This window comes from Orbicella franksi, chromosome 11 (assembly GCF_964199315.1).
Source record: "Orbicella franksi chromosome 11, jaOrbFran1.1, whole genome shotgun sequence".
Classification (NCBI taxonomy): Eukaryota; Metazoa; Cnidaria; class Anthozoa; order Scleractinia; family Merulinidae; genus Orbicella; species Orbicella franksi.
The window spans coordinates 14204488-14220400 of NC_138155.1; the positions used below are offsets into that span (position 1 = coordinate 14204488).

The window sequence follows — 15913 nt, forward strand, 5'->3', positions numbered from 1 at the left end:
TTCATGTCATAGATCTCATTTGGAGTGGGAATGAAGTCCGTTCCGCCATGAATTAACAGCATAGCAAGGCCATTTTATCGATTTTCTCTCATTGATGACCGAGTTCATAGCTTAAGACGGCGTTGGGCTGAGAAGGTGTGTTCGCAACTGAGGCTTCCGACAGGCGTTGTTAGAAAGATCGACAGCACCTTGTGAATGGCGGGAAATTCTTGCAGACTGCAATCAGGCATTGTTCCCTCTTGCCCTGACACTGGCTCCATCGCGTGTTTCATCCTCCACCTTACGAGCTCTGCGTCAAAATTAGACTTCTCCAGGAGAAAAAAACAACAACTGCCCCCCCCCCCCCCGGCGTCAAATTCACATTGAACAAACGAATCTTCCTGGAGAGGGAATAAGTGAAAATATGTATGCGATAATATGCCAACAATAATTATGTAAGAGATATATATCAGTAAATCTGAGGGATATTTCCTTTTCTTTGCTTGGTCTGAGGGAATGCGTGCGTGATATCCAACACGTTAACCCAGCCTTAGCAGTTGTTTAACAGATTTATTTTTTGGCGCCGTTATAGTCTTGCCCAAAACTGGCGCATGGTTGACAGGGAACAGAGACAGAGTAAACATCTCATAATATAACCGTAATATTCGAAGCATCGTTTTCCCTTGAAAAGAAACATCAACGCGACACAAGCTAATAGGTTGAAAGTGGAGTGCACCGCTCGAAATCCTATGCTTCCGAGCTCTGTCAAAAGAAAGACATGACTATTTATAGCCTGCTCAATTGCAACGAGAAGTAGAAAATATTTTTTATATATCTATATAATAGATAAGTCTCGATTTGAAAAGAGATTTGAAAAGAGATTTTAGGTAGCTTCAATATTTGCCAATCTTATGGGGTCTTAAGGTTATTTGCAGGTGCTGTAAAAAAACATATTCTAAGCCGCTTAGGGTTTTCCGTTGTACTGAAGTCTTAAAAGACTTTAAAGTGATCTTTTAGCAGGATCACCCGCGTTGACATTGAAACGTGGCTGCTGGTAGGGAAATGTTTAATGTTTTGAACATCTTTTACTTTCTCCTTGGGATATTTATTTACAAAATCAAAGGACAATGATCTGCGCCATCGTCCCTCGATAAAATATAAATTGAGTCAAAGCCAAAATCTCATTGCCGACGCTCTGCGTTATAATCGGATCAAATCAATGATGTCATCAAAGTAGAATGCATTCATTTTCGCGTCTACAAGCGAGCAATTCAAATCTGACTAGTCACAGTTCACCGCAGGAGTAGCAGAACAAATAAAGAACACAACAAGCAAAAATGTGGCAGGGAACTGTTATACTCATCTTTGTACAATTTTCACGCGTGGTCTTCTCGTTCCAAGGTAAGCCTCTTCAATAAGCGAACAGATTTCCTTCGCCTATAGTCTGAATGTGAATTTTGCTGGCCTTACACCGATTGTAATTTAGTTATTGTTAACGTTATGCTCTTGCCCAAAATAATTGAAATGACGAAAGAAAATCACGATCTACCGACAACCGTCTGTTACTCGAGTATTTTGAAGACTTGAAAGAAATATCACAAAGTGTCGCTGAAACAATGCCGACATTAGATATTTACGGTCTCCTTTCAGTGACACCCTTTAGATGTTTCCTTTTGACTGCCATTTACAATCTCTAAATATCGTTTTACATTTTGAAGCTTGTATTAGAGTTTGCAATTAATATTTGTTCAATCCAAAGGAGGATGTGTGCCTTTTTGGCAGAAGCAACTCTCAGTCAATTGATAGATCGATCTGTCAAGTTTATTTGGTTATCATATTATTTAATCTCTTATTTTCTTTTTATTAAGGGGTTTATTTAGTTGTTCCTCCATCTATTGATCTTTGCTATTCTACTGTTTCAAAACTGTTAGCTGTTTACTTGCCATTAAGTCATGGAAAGAGATTATCAAGAAAATACTTGATAATCTCTTGGTCATGGGCCTTGTAGAACGATTATATTCCTTACTCCTTTGAGAAAATTCCCGGCTGTTATTGCCGAAGATGGGCGGATCGTTGCACGTTTGCTGATCATGAAAATGAAAAGACCATGGGAAGTAGATGGGGATAGAGCCATTGCTAACATAAGACAAACGAAAATTAACTTAGCAGCTATATTTGCTGTTTTTGGATAATTTCTGAAATGTCCGGCCACGTGGCCCAATGGAGGTTCCAGGTTCGAATCCTGGCGGGGTCGGTTATTTTTCTTCCTGAGTGAAAAAAAAAAAAAAAAAAAAAAAAAATGCGCCCAAATAGTCAAAGTAGGTATTTTACAAATATTCATATATATTCTTACAACACAGTTTGTTCTTCAAAAACATAAGCCAAGGTAGGAATTATCTTCCTTTTCTCAAGTTTTAAAACAAAAGTGGCAAGAAATTTATATATAATATTCCCAACGGCTATTTTTACATCTAACTAGATAGTTTCTTTACATTTGTTTTGTATAGCGGGGTTTATATCTGTTTTGTGATATACAGTTTAGTAATTAATGCATTTTATTGAAATATTTCTACGTCGTGAAATTGAACTGCCAGAAAAGCCTAACTTAATTGGACATAAGTTCAATCAATCTACAGAGGGCTATAGATTTCGCCGTTTTGGTCTCAGAAAGGGTAAACTCAGTTTTAATCGGACTCAGTACAACACCGGCGTTTAAAAAAGAAAATCAGTTTAGAAACACTGAAAACAGACCTTTGTCTAAAAGTTCAGGAACTTTAACGACTCTTAGAAATTATATCACTCGTATGGCGCAATGCTTGCTTTTACTTTTGTGCGCTTATCAGGTTTTTTTTTGTTTTGTTTTTTTTTGTTTTTGCTCTCTTTAGCTCTATGTGAGTTCGTTTTTATTTCCGGCTTTGATGGAGAAGTGAAAGGGGCTGTCGAAGATTATATTTAAAGTCTTATCCACAACTGAGATAAAATTGCTACTTATATGTTGGCCAATATCGCTTAATTTGTCTCAGAAGACCGAATAACAAAGGACAAATTCAGTCCTGAAATAGAACAATGTTAGAGTTTTGAGACGTGACTAGCAAAGGATAAACACTTGTGATCTACTTGTTTCAATCTGATGGGAAGTCAATATAACTAGTTTGATATCGGAACCGCGTCAAATTCTACAGTGACAAAGTAATCTTCCTAAGAAGGAAATAAGTCAAAATATGTATGCCGGATGATATGCCAAACAATCATGCAAGAGATATTTAAGAAATAGAAAACATGTACCGTGTTTCTATCGAGTTATAGAAACACGAGTGGAAGTTTGAGAGAACGAGAAATGCTGTAAGAACACGAGCCGCAGGCGAGTGTTTCCACAGCTTTTTCGAGTTCTCCCAAACTTTGACGAGTGTTACTATAACTCGATAGAAACACGGAGAACGTGTTTTCTATTTTTTTTTTAGAAAACACCGCTACGAAAAAAAGGGAGACAACTTTTCAACTTTGATTATCAAAATTTAAATTCTCTTTGCACGCGCCATCATTACGTCAACAGCTCGTGCAAGTTTTGTGTTTCTATCGCGTTATAGGAACGCGATTTTCATCCAATCAGCGCGCGTATTTTCTCAGGACTGTTTTCTAAATCTGAGAGATATTTCCGTTTCTTAATTGCTTGGTTTAACGAAAGCGTGCGTGATAAAGCACTTGTTTACCCAGCCATAGCAGTTATACACCGCATATACTTTCTAGTGCAATTTTCTTACCCGATAGTGGCGCATGATGTTATTTAACAAATGGTAAACGCCATAGCGTGCACTATTGAGTTATGGACGCACGCGGGAGGTTGCTAAGGACGAAAGAAGCGTAAGAGTCGCACGAGGCGATAGCCGAGTGTAACTCTAGCTTCTCGAGTGCTTAGCAAACCTCCCAAGTGCATCCATAACTCAATAGTGCACGCTATGACGTTGACCATTTGTTTTATAACATAACATTGAGACATTGGAACAACAGAAGTCCTTTTATTGAGCTACATCACAAAAAAATGTTCGTGTAGTCTTACATGACAAGAGAAAACAAGCGCGCGAAAATTCATCTTCATCTTCAGACAACTGTGAAGACAGTTTCGCATTTCTGGCAGAAGGACGTCGGCCATTACTTTGGAAACAATGTCTGTCAAAGGATTTGCTTTGTAAACATTAACACACACGTCCGCAGTGTACACCCATGGGCAAATAGTAGACACTAAATTAACCAATCAGAGCGCGCGCTTTGCTTTAGTTATGTTATAATACCCATTGTAAAAGATACTAAATACAGAGAACAGAGCAATGGCATAAACATGCTATAACTGTAATATTCGAAGTATCGCTTTCGCTTCAAAAGAAATATCAGCACGACACAAGCTAAGAGGTTGAGAGTGAAGTGCGCCGCTCGAAATGCTGCACCTCCAAGCTTTGGCAAAAGAAACACATGGATATTTATAGCCTCCTCAATGGCAACAAGAAGTAGAAAATATTTTTTTATATATATCTATATAATATGCAAGTCACGATTCGAAAAGAGATTGTTGGTACATAGAGTTTGTTGCTTGATAGCTTCGATATTTGCCAGTCCTAAGGGGTCTTAAGGTTATTTCCAGGTGCTATAAAAAAAAAAAAAAAAAAAAAAAGCATTCTAAACCGCTTCTGGTTTTCCGTTGTGGCTAAGTCTCGAAACACTTTACAGTGATATTTTAGCAAGATCACCCGCGTTGACATTGAAATGTGGCTGCTGGTAGAGAAATATTTACTGTTTTGAACATCTTTTATTTTCTCCTTGGGAAATTTGTTTACAAAATCAAGGGACAACGATCTGGATCATCTTCCCTCGATAAAATATAAATGTAGTCAAAGACAAAATCTCATTGCCGACGCTCTGCGTTATAATCGGATCAGATCAGTGACGTCATCAAAATAGAATGCATTCACTTCCGAGTCTACAAGCGAGCAAGAAAAATCTGGCTATTCACAGTTCACCGCAAGAGTAGCAGAACAAATAAAGAAAACAACGAGCAAAAATGTGGCAGGGAGCCCTTATGTGGACCTTGTGCAATTTTCACGTGTGATCTTCTCGTTACAAGGTAAGCCTCTTCAATACGCAACAGACTTCTTTCGTTTATAGTCTGAATGTGAATTTTGCTGCGCTTTTGATCCATGGTAATTTAGTTCTTGTTAACGTTATGCTCTTGGAGAAAATAATTGAAATGACTAAAGAAAATCAAAATCTACCGACAATCGTCTGTTACTCGAATATATCAAAGACTTAAAAAATATAATATCACAAAATCTTGCAGAAACAATGCATGTAAACATAAGATGTTCACGATGTCCTTTGACACTCATTAGATGTTTCACTTCTTTTAACTGCCATTTACAATCTCTACATATCGTTTTGCATTTTTGAAGCCTGTGTTAGAGTTTGAAACTGAAATGTCAATTGATATATCGATCTGTTATATCTGAGTACATTGGTTATCACATTGTTTAATCTCTTATTTCTATTTACTTGGTGATTTATTTACTTGTTTCTCTATCTATTTATCTTTGCTATTCTACTGTTTCCAAACTGTTAGCTGTTTACTTGCCATTGAGCCATGGAAAGAGATTATCAAGGTAATAATTGATAATCTCTTGGTCATGGACCATGTAGAACGATTATATTCCCCGACTCCTTCGAGAAAAATCCCGACTTCTATTTGCCGAAGGTAGGCGGGTGCATGTTCGCAGATCATGAAAGTGAAAAGACCATGGGAAGTAGATGGGGATAGGGCCATTGCTAACATAAGACAAACGAAAACTAACTTAGTATTAAAATGTACGGCCCTGTGGCCCAATGGATAAGGCATCTGACTACGAATAAGGGGATTCCAGGTTCCAATCCTGGCGGGGTCGATTTTTTTTTTTTCAAAGAATAATAATAATAGAAAAAAACCGCCCAAATAATCGAAGTAGATATTCAACGACAAATATTCATGACTTCTTACGAAGCAATTTGTTTTTCTTAGCCTTAAGTCAAAGAAAAAAAAACTTTTCTCAAATTTGATAGAAAAAAGAAATTAAGAACTAATGATACAGTATTCCAAACAGCGAAATTGAAAAAAAACAACAAATCAAATGATTTAATGCAGTGTAGACATTCAACGAGATAATTACTTTCGTGTAGCGAAATTAATAAAGATCTGTTTAGGGATGTTCGGTTTCGTAGTTAATGCATTTTACTGAAACCTTTCTACGTTTTGTCATTTGATAATAAATACAATAGCCAGACATAAAGGTTTTTGAATGATCACATTTAACGTTTGTTAAAATCCGAATATCCAAGCGACGGATAACGGATGTGACGATACTCCGAAAGGATCCGGAGCCGAATAATCTTTTGGCACTTTAGTGGGTCATTAACTCTAACAAAACTGAAAAAAAAAAAAAGAAAGAAAAAAGTGAAAGCAGTAAACAGTCACCACACACTTAAGGACTTGTGGTTAGGTTTCCTTAGTTCCTTCTCTCTCACACTTGAACATAAATTTTTTCAATCTGCGCAATTCTAGTTTTGAACTCCCCTAAGCCAAAGAGCAAAGCGCTAGTCTCTTTTTTTTTTTCAGTGATCAAAGTGTAAAAATAATTGCTAACATACGATATAAATTAAGTAGTACTATGTCTGGCCCCGTGGCCCAATGGATAAGGCATCTGACTACGAATCAGGGGATTCTAGGTTCGAATACTAGCGGGGTCGATTATTTTTCTTACTTAGTAAAGAAAAAATGCGCTCAAATAATCAAAGTGGATATTTTACAAATATTCATATATATATTCTTACAATACAGTTTGTTATTCAAAAACATAAGCCACGGGAGGAATTACCTTCCTTTTCTCAACTGTTGGCCAGAAATTTATAATATTCCCAAAAGCTATTTTTACATCTAACTAGATAGTTTCTTTACATTTGGTTTGTATTGCAGGGTTGATATCTGTTTTGTGATGCACAGTTTAGTAACTAATGCATTATACTGAAATCTCTCTACGTTTTGAAATCAAATTTCCAGAAAAGCATAACTTCATTGAACATGAATTCATTCAATCTCGATAGGGCTACAGATTTCGCCATTTTGGTCCCAGAAAGGGTAAACTCAGTTTTAATCGGAGCTCAGTAGAAGTCCGGTGTTTAAAAAAAAGAATAAGTTTAATTTAGAAACACTGAAAACACACCTTCGTCAAAAGTTCAGGGACTTTAACGACTCTTAGAAATTATCATTGTTATGGCTCAATGCTTGCTCTTTCTTTTGTGCTCTTATCAGGTTGTTTTTTCTTTTTTGCTCTCTTTAGCTCTTTGTGAGTTCCATTTTGTTTCCGGCTTTGAGGGAGAAGTGAAGGGGGCTGTCAAAGCTTATAATTAAAATCTCATCCACAACTGAGGAAAACTGCTACTTCCATGTTGGCCAATTTGTCTCGACAAATTCAGTCCTGAAATAGAACAATGTCAGAGTTTTGAGACGTGACTAGAAAAGGATAAAACACTTGTGATCTACTTGTTTCAGTCTGATGGGAAATCAATATAACTTGTTTAATATCGGAACCGCGTCAAATTCTACAACAAAGGAATCTTCCTGGGAAGGGAATAAGTGAGAATATCTATGCCATGCCAACAATAATTATGTAGAGTTATATATCAGTAAATCTGAGGGATATTTCCGTTTCTTTGCTTGGTCTGATGCAATGCGTGCATGATATCGAACACGTTAACCCAGCCTTAGCAGTTGTTCAACGGATTTAATTTTTGGTGCCCTTATAGTCTCACCCGAAAATGGCGCATGGTTGACAGGGAACAGAGACAGAGTAAACACCCTATAACCGTAATATTGGAAGTATCGCTTTCCGTTGAAAAGAAACATCAACACGACGCAAGATAACAGGTTAAAAGTGGAGAGCACCACTCGAAATTCTACACCTCCAAGCTTTGCCAAAAGAAAGACATGGATATTTATAGCCTCAATGGCAACGAGAAGTAGAAAATCTTTTTTATAGCTATTTGTAAGTCATTACGACTTGAAAAGAGACTTTTAGGTACATAGAGCTTGTTGCCTGTTAGTTTCGATATTTGGCAATCTTAAGGTTATTTACAAGTCCTAAAAAAAACATATCTTAAACCGCTTAAGGGTTTCCGTTGTAACTAAGTCTTGAAAGACTTAGCGATATTGCAAGATCACCCGCGTCGACCTCAAAACCTGACTGGCGGTAGAGAAATGTCTTGTTTTTTTAACATTTTTCACCTGCTTCTTGGGAACTTTGCTGACAAACTCAAGGGACGGTGATCTTGACAAAATACAAATGGAGTCAACTAGAACAGAAGCTCATCGACGCTGTGTATAATCGGATCAAATCAGTGACGTCATTAAAGCAGAATTCCGAGTTTAGTCAACGGAGTCTGTCAAGAGCGGTAAGCTAGCATGACAAATCTGACTAGCCACAGCTCATAGCGAAAGAAGAGTAGCCTGCGTAGCTTGGCGGTTTGTAAGCAATTTGAGCGCGCTAACAAAACGGGGAAGCCGCGAAAGAGGAAAGATAAAAGACACAACAAGCAAAAATGTGGCAGGGAACCCTTACGCTCATTCTTGTCCAATTTTCACATGCGATCTCTTCGTTACAAGGTAAGCCTCATTAATACGCAGACTCCTTTCGTTTATAATCTAAATGTGAATTCTGCTGAGCTTTTGACCTTTTGAAGTCTAGTTCTCGTTGACTTTATGCTCTTGGCCAAAATAATAGAAATGACTAAAGAAAATCAAAATCTACCGACAACGTCTGTGACTTGTATATTACACGACTTCGAAATAATATCGCAAAATCTTGCTAAGAAATGCCGACATATGATGTTGATAGTATCCTTTGACACTCACCAGATGTTTTACTTCTTTTAACTGCCATTTACAACCTCTTGATATCGCTTTACATTTTGAAGCTTGTAGCGGAGATTGAAGAACTGTTTGTTCAATCTGACGGAGCCAAGTGTGCTTTATTGGCAGAAGCAACTCTCTATCAATTGATATATCGAGTTTGTTTATCATATTTTAATCTCTTGTTCTCTATTTATTTATTGATTTATTTAGTTGTTTATCTATCTATTTATCTCTGCTATTCTATCGCAAAATTGTTCACCTGCCATTGTATCATAAACATGATAGAAAGCGTACATTCGCCACTCCCGCACCAAAGATCCCGATTTCTATTGCCGATGGTGGCGTATGTTCTTGAAAATTTGCTTTACCCAAAGAGACCAAGTCGCTTAGGTATTAATTATCTTTTATTAAGGCGCAACGCAGTTCGTTTCCAATTCCCTTTAATATTAAAATGAATCAATCAGCTCTGAGTGACTGAACATATATGGGGAGTAAAAGTGGATGGGAAATGAGGGGGTAAGCTTGTTACTAACCCTAATAATAAAGTCATTATATATTATACTGAAATGCTAGTAAGAAACATTAAACGAAAACTAACGCAGTCACTCTATCTAATGGCTTTTTGATGGTGTGTAATATGTACGGCCCCGTGGCCCAATGGATAAGGCATCTGACTACGAATCAGGGGATTCCAGGTTCGAATCCTGGCGGGGTCGTTTATTTTTCCAAAGAGTAAACGGAAAAAAAAGGCGCTCAAATATTCGAAAAAGATATTTAACAAATATTCATATATTATTACGAAGCAGTTTGTTTTTCTCAGCCGTAACACCAAGAAAAAAATCCTTTCTTTTCTCAAATTCAAAAACTAAACTGACCAGAAATTAACGATACAGTGTTCCAAACAGCGGGATTAATTGAAAATAATATATTCAGTCAAATGATCTAACTCGACGATGTAGACATTCAACTAGATAATTACTTTTGTGTAGCAAAATTAGAGATCTGTTTAGGGATGTAGTTAATGCATTTTCTGAAACCTTTCTACGTTTTGTAATTTGAAAATGAATATATCCCTGACATCGAGGTTTTTGAATGATTCCATTTAACGTTCGTTAAAATATAAAATATCGGAACGACGGATACCGGATGTGACGACACTCCGGAGGGCTCCGGAGCCGAGTGACCCTGTGCCTCTTGAGTGGGTCATAAGCAGCAACAAAACTAAAACAAAAAACAACAATAGAAACCAAAAATAGTAAAAACACACTCATGTACTTGCGTTGTGGTTTCCTTAATCGCTCCTCTCTGTCATTTCAACCCCTCCGCAAAAACATGCGGATCTTGAACATGAGTGTTTTTCAATCTGGTCTCAGAAAAGGTATACCTTTTAAAGGAAGCCACAAGGGCGGTGTATTACGCTAGAAAAATCCTACAACTTAACATAAAAGAATCGAAAAGGCAGAGAAATTGATAAAATCCCAGCCCGGATATAAAATGCAATAAAATCACGCTTCGCCGGTTTCTTTTCTTTTCTCTTTTCTTTCTTTCTTTCTTTTTTTTTCTTACAAAAATCCCACTCTGAAATTAGGCAGTACCGGAGTTTGAAGTTACATGTATGTCAGTCAAATAGATATGGTCTGATAATCATTTATTTTGGAAAAGTCATATTTATCTGAATAGAGTAATTTTTACGACATTGAAAAAACACCCGCGCCAAAAAATGAGGGATTCATCGTTTCTTGGATATTCAGATATGACAATCATGGCTCACTCTGTCCTCTCATTTGAGTCACATTTATGTGTTTCTTTGTTCGCTTTTGCTCTCTGTGAGTTCCATTTTGTTTCCGACTTTGAAAGAGAATGACGGTGGCTAGCAAAGCTTACCTATATCTAGGGTTTTATTCTTAACTGAGAAAAACAGTTGTTTGGATGTTGTCCAAGATAGCTTAATTTTTTTTTTTTTTTTTTTTTTTTTTGCTACGAAAACGTATAACAAAGGACATGCTTAGGCCTGAAATAATAATAATAATAATAATAATAATAATAATAATAATAATAACAATAATAATAATAATACTTATATTATAATAATAATTATACTTATATTATACTAGTGTATAATTAATAATTATACACTACGCAAACATTACGTGAGGACGATAATAATAATAATGATAATAACATTTCTAAAGTGCCCTTTCCCAAGGGTCCAAAGGCGCTATTTACAAGGTTAAAAATTCATATTACGAAAAGAAGTAAAAAGCTAGAATAGAACAAGGCTAGAGTTTGAGACGTGACTAGCAAAGGATAAGGTCTGCTTGAGTCAGCCTGGACAGTCACTATGACAATTTTGATGTCGGAACAGCGTCAAATTATACACTGTATATATCTGATTGGAATCTTAATTCTCAGGAAGGAAATAACTGAAAACAGATGTGCGATAAGCTACGGCTACTAGAACCAATAATTACGTAAGAGAAAAATACCATTGAATATTTCCGTTTATGTGCTTGTTCTAGTGACGGAATGCCTGATAACGAACATGTTTACCCAACCACAGCAGTTGTATAATGCGTTTTTTCACGGCATTTTATTGCCCGTGAGTTGTAAAAGACGCCGAACAGGGAACAGAAACATAAAATAAACCGCTGTCCTTTGAAAAAATTATCGACACTTTACAAGCCTACAGGCTAAAAGTCAAGTGAGCCACTCGAAATTCAACACCTCGCTTAAAGCTTTACCAAAAGAAAGACATGGATATTTATAGCCGCAAAGGCAACGAGAAGTAGAAAAAATATATATATTTATGTGACATGTGTGTGTTATAGTCCTGAAGATTTGAAACGAAATTTTGGGGAAATAGTTCTTGCCGCTTGTTAGTTCCAATACTTGGTAATCTTTCAGTTATTTACAGGGGCTATAAGACCATGCATGCTTGCAGTTTTCCTGTTACCTATCGGATGTTAAACCTAGCGATATTATCGCTAGATCACCCCCATCGTCTTCAAAACCTGGCCCCTAGAGGAAAAATGTTAGTTTTTTTTTAAAAAAATCTCAGTTTTGCACTCTCCTTGGTGGAATTCATTAACAAATATGGATGGAGTTAAAAAGAAAAATCTCATTGATACTATGTAAAATTGATGACCAGCGATCAAAATGTCCGATACGGATTAAATTGATGACATCATCAGAGTGGAATGTACCGGAATTAAACAATGCCATCGGATACATTCATTTCAGAATCTAGCCAAAGCCAACGTAGTCGGTTAAAATCGATAAACCAGCAGGAAACGTCTGACTACGTAGTCACAGTTCACAGCTAGAGAAGAAGAAAAAACATAGGGCATAACAAGCAAAAATGTGGCAGGGAACTCTTGTGCTGATCCTCGCCCAATTTTCGTGTGCGTTCTCATCGTTTCAAGGTAGGCCTGTTCAAAACAATAAGTTAACGTATTCTTTGTTTCCTTTATGGTGTGAATGTAAATTTTGCTGTGCGTTTGCTATTTTGTACTTATGTCTTTGGACAAAATGGTTTAAGAAGATCACAGTCTATCGATCAACTCTCCGGTTATATCTATATTTCAAGATTCGAAAGCAATACGCAAAATATTGCAGAGAAAATGCCAGCATATGATGTCTCCAGACCTCATGCCCTTAAACCTCCGGGGGGACTTCCATCAGAAAACGTCGAAAATGCTCCTCGGAAAATTTGAATTAAACTCCTAAAGGAAACCAGTCTAGGCATGTCTTGAGTTTTATTTCACCACTCTAAAATGGACATGACATCGCTTTTTATTATTTTTTTCGAGAACCCTAAAAGATACCTTGACAGTTAACTGAATCTTGGCAGTTGCGTCCTGAACACCCGACGCCAGACCAAAATCCCAGCATAACATGTCTTACTTCTTCTTACTGTCATTAACAATTTCTTCTAATCGCTTTAAACTTTGGAGCCTGTTTTATAAGAGATCGAAAAAGTGTCTGTTCAATTCAAAGGGATATTGTGGACTTTCTTGGCAGAAGCAACTGTTTGTCAATTCATATAACGAATCTTCGAGGTTGTTTAGATATTTTTTAATCTGTGAATTTTATATTTATTTAGTGATTTATTTGTTTATCTATATATATTTAGCTTTGTTATTATTTTATTGAAAACCTGTTTACCTGCCATTGAGTCATAAACCTTGTAGGAGGGGTACATTCCCCACTGCCTTCAAGAGAAATATCGTTTTCTATGCCAAAGATGGGTGGATGTTTGCAGGTCATGACAGTCTGCTAGACCTAAAAAGACCAAGACGCTGATGGATTGAATCATCGTTTACTAAGGTTCAATACAACTTGCTTCCAGTACCCTAAAGTCAAAGCTTTGAGTGACTGTCCATTTTTGTCGGGCTTAGAGTTTTCATCGAGACTCGCCGCAAAATTCTTGAGCTTGTTTGCCATTGTCAACACCTGTAAATGTCTTCACATGAAACTGGAGAAGTAGAAAACGTCTCTTCGCAGGTCAGTGTCTGCCGTCTGCGAGACATATTTGGGCGCACTGACCACGATAAGTTCAAAGATATTTTTGATTTGGAAAACGATAGCACTTGAGAGCAAGAGGCGGTAATTTAGATATTTCTTCGTCATCTCTATCTCGTATCGTATGCACTGATACAACGATACAGAACTGAAAGATGTTGATAGAGTTAACTCGGAAATGCTGCAGTAAGTTTACACGGTGAACACGAACGAGAAAAAAAAATTATGTAGCCGCAATACATATAAATAGCTTACCTTGGCACGTTGATGTTAAGCAAACAAATCTTGACCACAGGTTGTATAATTAGGGAGACAATTCGTCTAAAAATTCCTATAAAGCAAAGTTTGTGGTGAATCTGTTTCCAATTATGTCACGTTCACAGTCTTTGGAATGTTAACTTCATATGAATCGAAGCTGACCTTGAAGAGTGCTCATCTTTTCACACCTCACGCTTTGCCGCCGCATCTCCTCAGTAGAAACAGTTAATCGTGACAGAATCAAGAATTAATAATAATTTTATCATAAATTGTTAAGGTGGCTCACAACAGCGTGCAGCAACTTCCAGAACTAACTCTTTGGTGGGTCTTTACAACCACTTTTACCAGTTGATTGGCCTTCATTGATGGCATCAAATAGGTAGTTGTTCTTTCAAACGCTTTGTTTTACCAGTATTCACTATCGAATTGTGATCAGCATGATACGACACAACTTTAAGCAAGGCCTAGAAAGTTCTTCAAAAGAGATTCAAAGACACCTTAATTGTTTATAAATTAATATACAATGTATTGCGCTAATTAAAATTCCGATCAATTTAGGGTTTCGGCAGGTTATACTCTTGCTATGCTTCTGTAGCGTTATATTATATTTTGTAAATGTCCTATTTGCCAGATTTGAAATATATCGTACTAAGGTTCAAAAATATTTTATCCTTTTCCTGTGGTTTTTAAAACCAGACTTAATACCTTGAACATTACATGTATGTGCGTATCTAGCATGTCTAGCAACGTTCCTGACTGAGTTGATCTGGAATGATCTTGTTGTTAAAGCAAATGAAAAACGTTAACCGCAAAAAGGGCCATTGCTAAATTAAAAAAAACGAAAACTAAGTTAGCCGCTTTACCTGCTGGGTTTGTGACGGACCATAATATGTCCGGCCCCGTGGCCCAATGGATAAGGCATCTGACTACGAATCAGGAGATTCCAGGTTCGAATCCTAGCGGGGTCGATTTTTTTTCCCGTCAGATATAAAAATTTAAATGCACTTAAAATATCCGAGTCACTCATAACACAAGTGTAGTCGTTATTTTCCGAATAGTTGGTTTTTCTTTTTAAGCATTAAGCGGGATGAAAATATGCTCTTCATTTCAGTTTTGAATAACTGCTCTCAGCCAAAGAGCAAAGAGAAAGTCTCTTTTTTTAGTGATCAAAGGGTATATACAATTGTTAACATCAGATATAAATTTAAAAAAACAACAACTATACCATGTCCGGCCCCGTGGCCCAATGGATAAGGCATCTGACTACGAATCAGGGGATTCCAGGTTCGAATCCTGGCGGGGTCGATTATTTTTCTTACAGTGAGCAGTACCTTCCAGAAATAAGACTTTGTGGGTCTTAACAGCCACTGTTTACCATTTGATCGGTCTTCATTAAATAGCGTCGAACATGTAATTATTTTAAAATAATGCTTTAAAAATACACAAGCAATTAAAATCTAAGGATCCAATGTTCCGATGTATCGGCGACCTCATGACGCCATTATCAAGGAATGAATAAAGTAACATGTAAAATGACATGTAATTGTTCTTTTTAAACGCTGTATTTTACCATGGGCATAACAGTTCTGGTCACAAAAACCTTAATTCTAGCTTCAAGTATCTAACTTGAACAAGCTCGGTGATCCATTATTCCTTATCAAATTGAGATCAACAATGGTAAGATACATTCAGAGCCACCTTAAAAAAGAGCTAATAAAGAGCCAGAATTCAGATTAATGACCCATTAATTAATGGGTTTTGATATGTCATACTGTCGCTTTAGTTATTTAGCACTGTATTCTGCTCTGTAAACCCTGGTTCAGCCCACGCATTCTCATAACGGCAGTCAAGACGCCCACGACACAAGCCTAACCACGTGGGCATGCACAGAATGGATAATTGCTTTATTTTTGGTTCCGCTCCTCCTCACCTCGATACAGTAAAACAAGATGGCGGGTTCTCGCTTATGCTTATGTTTATGCTTTCAGCAGCGCGGTCAAATGTGACATAAGCATAAGAGCAAGCACAAGAAAAACAGAAACTTTTGTTTTGTTTTAATTTGCTTGTGCTTATGCTTGTATTGGTGGCATCCTCACTACTGTTATGCTTATGCTTGTGCTTATGTCGCAGTGAAAACCAGGCTTAGTTCTATTTGCTGCTTTTAGAATAGTCGTGTTATATCTAAAAATATCTTATAAGGGACCGTTCATTTTTTATGAGGGAGGGGGG

General features: G+C 37.0%; 1 protein-coding gene and 4 non-coding genes across 5 annotated transcripts in view; all 5 read left to right on the top strand.

Annotated features, from left to right (window-relative positions):
- The first annotated feature begins 4944 nt into the window (after positions 1-4944).
- Positions 4945-15913, top strand: part of LOC145460351 (netrin receptor UNC5C-like) — a 30030-nt gene continuing 19061 nt past the window's right edge. The window contains exon 1 of the mRNA XM_081445135.1: positions 4945-5095. The gene's annotated coding sequence lies outside the window, so the exon portion shown is untranslated. The remainder of the gene's footprint in view (positions 5096-15913) is intronic.
- Positions 6672-6744, top strand: Trnar-acg (transfer RNA arginine (anticodon ACG)). Its single transcript has one exon. It is a non-coding gene; the product is annotated as a tRNA-Arg (tRNA).
- Positions 9549-9621, top strand: Trnar-acg (transfer RNA arginine (anticodon ACG)). Its single transcript has one exon. It is a non-coding gene; the product is annotated as a tRNA-Arg (tRNA).
- Positions 14580-14652, top strand: Trnar-acg (transfer RNA arginine (anticodon ACG)). Its single transcript has one exon. It is a non-coding gene; the product is annotated as a tRNA-Arg (tRNA).
- Trnar-acg (transfer RNA arginine (anticodon ACG)) lies at positions 14917-14989 on the top strand. Its single transcript has one exon. It is a non-coding gene; the product is annotated as a tRNA-Arg (tRNA).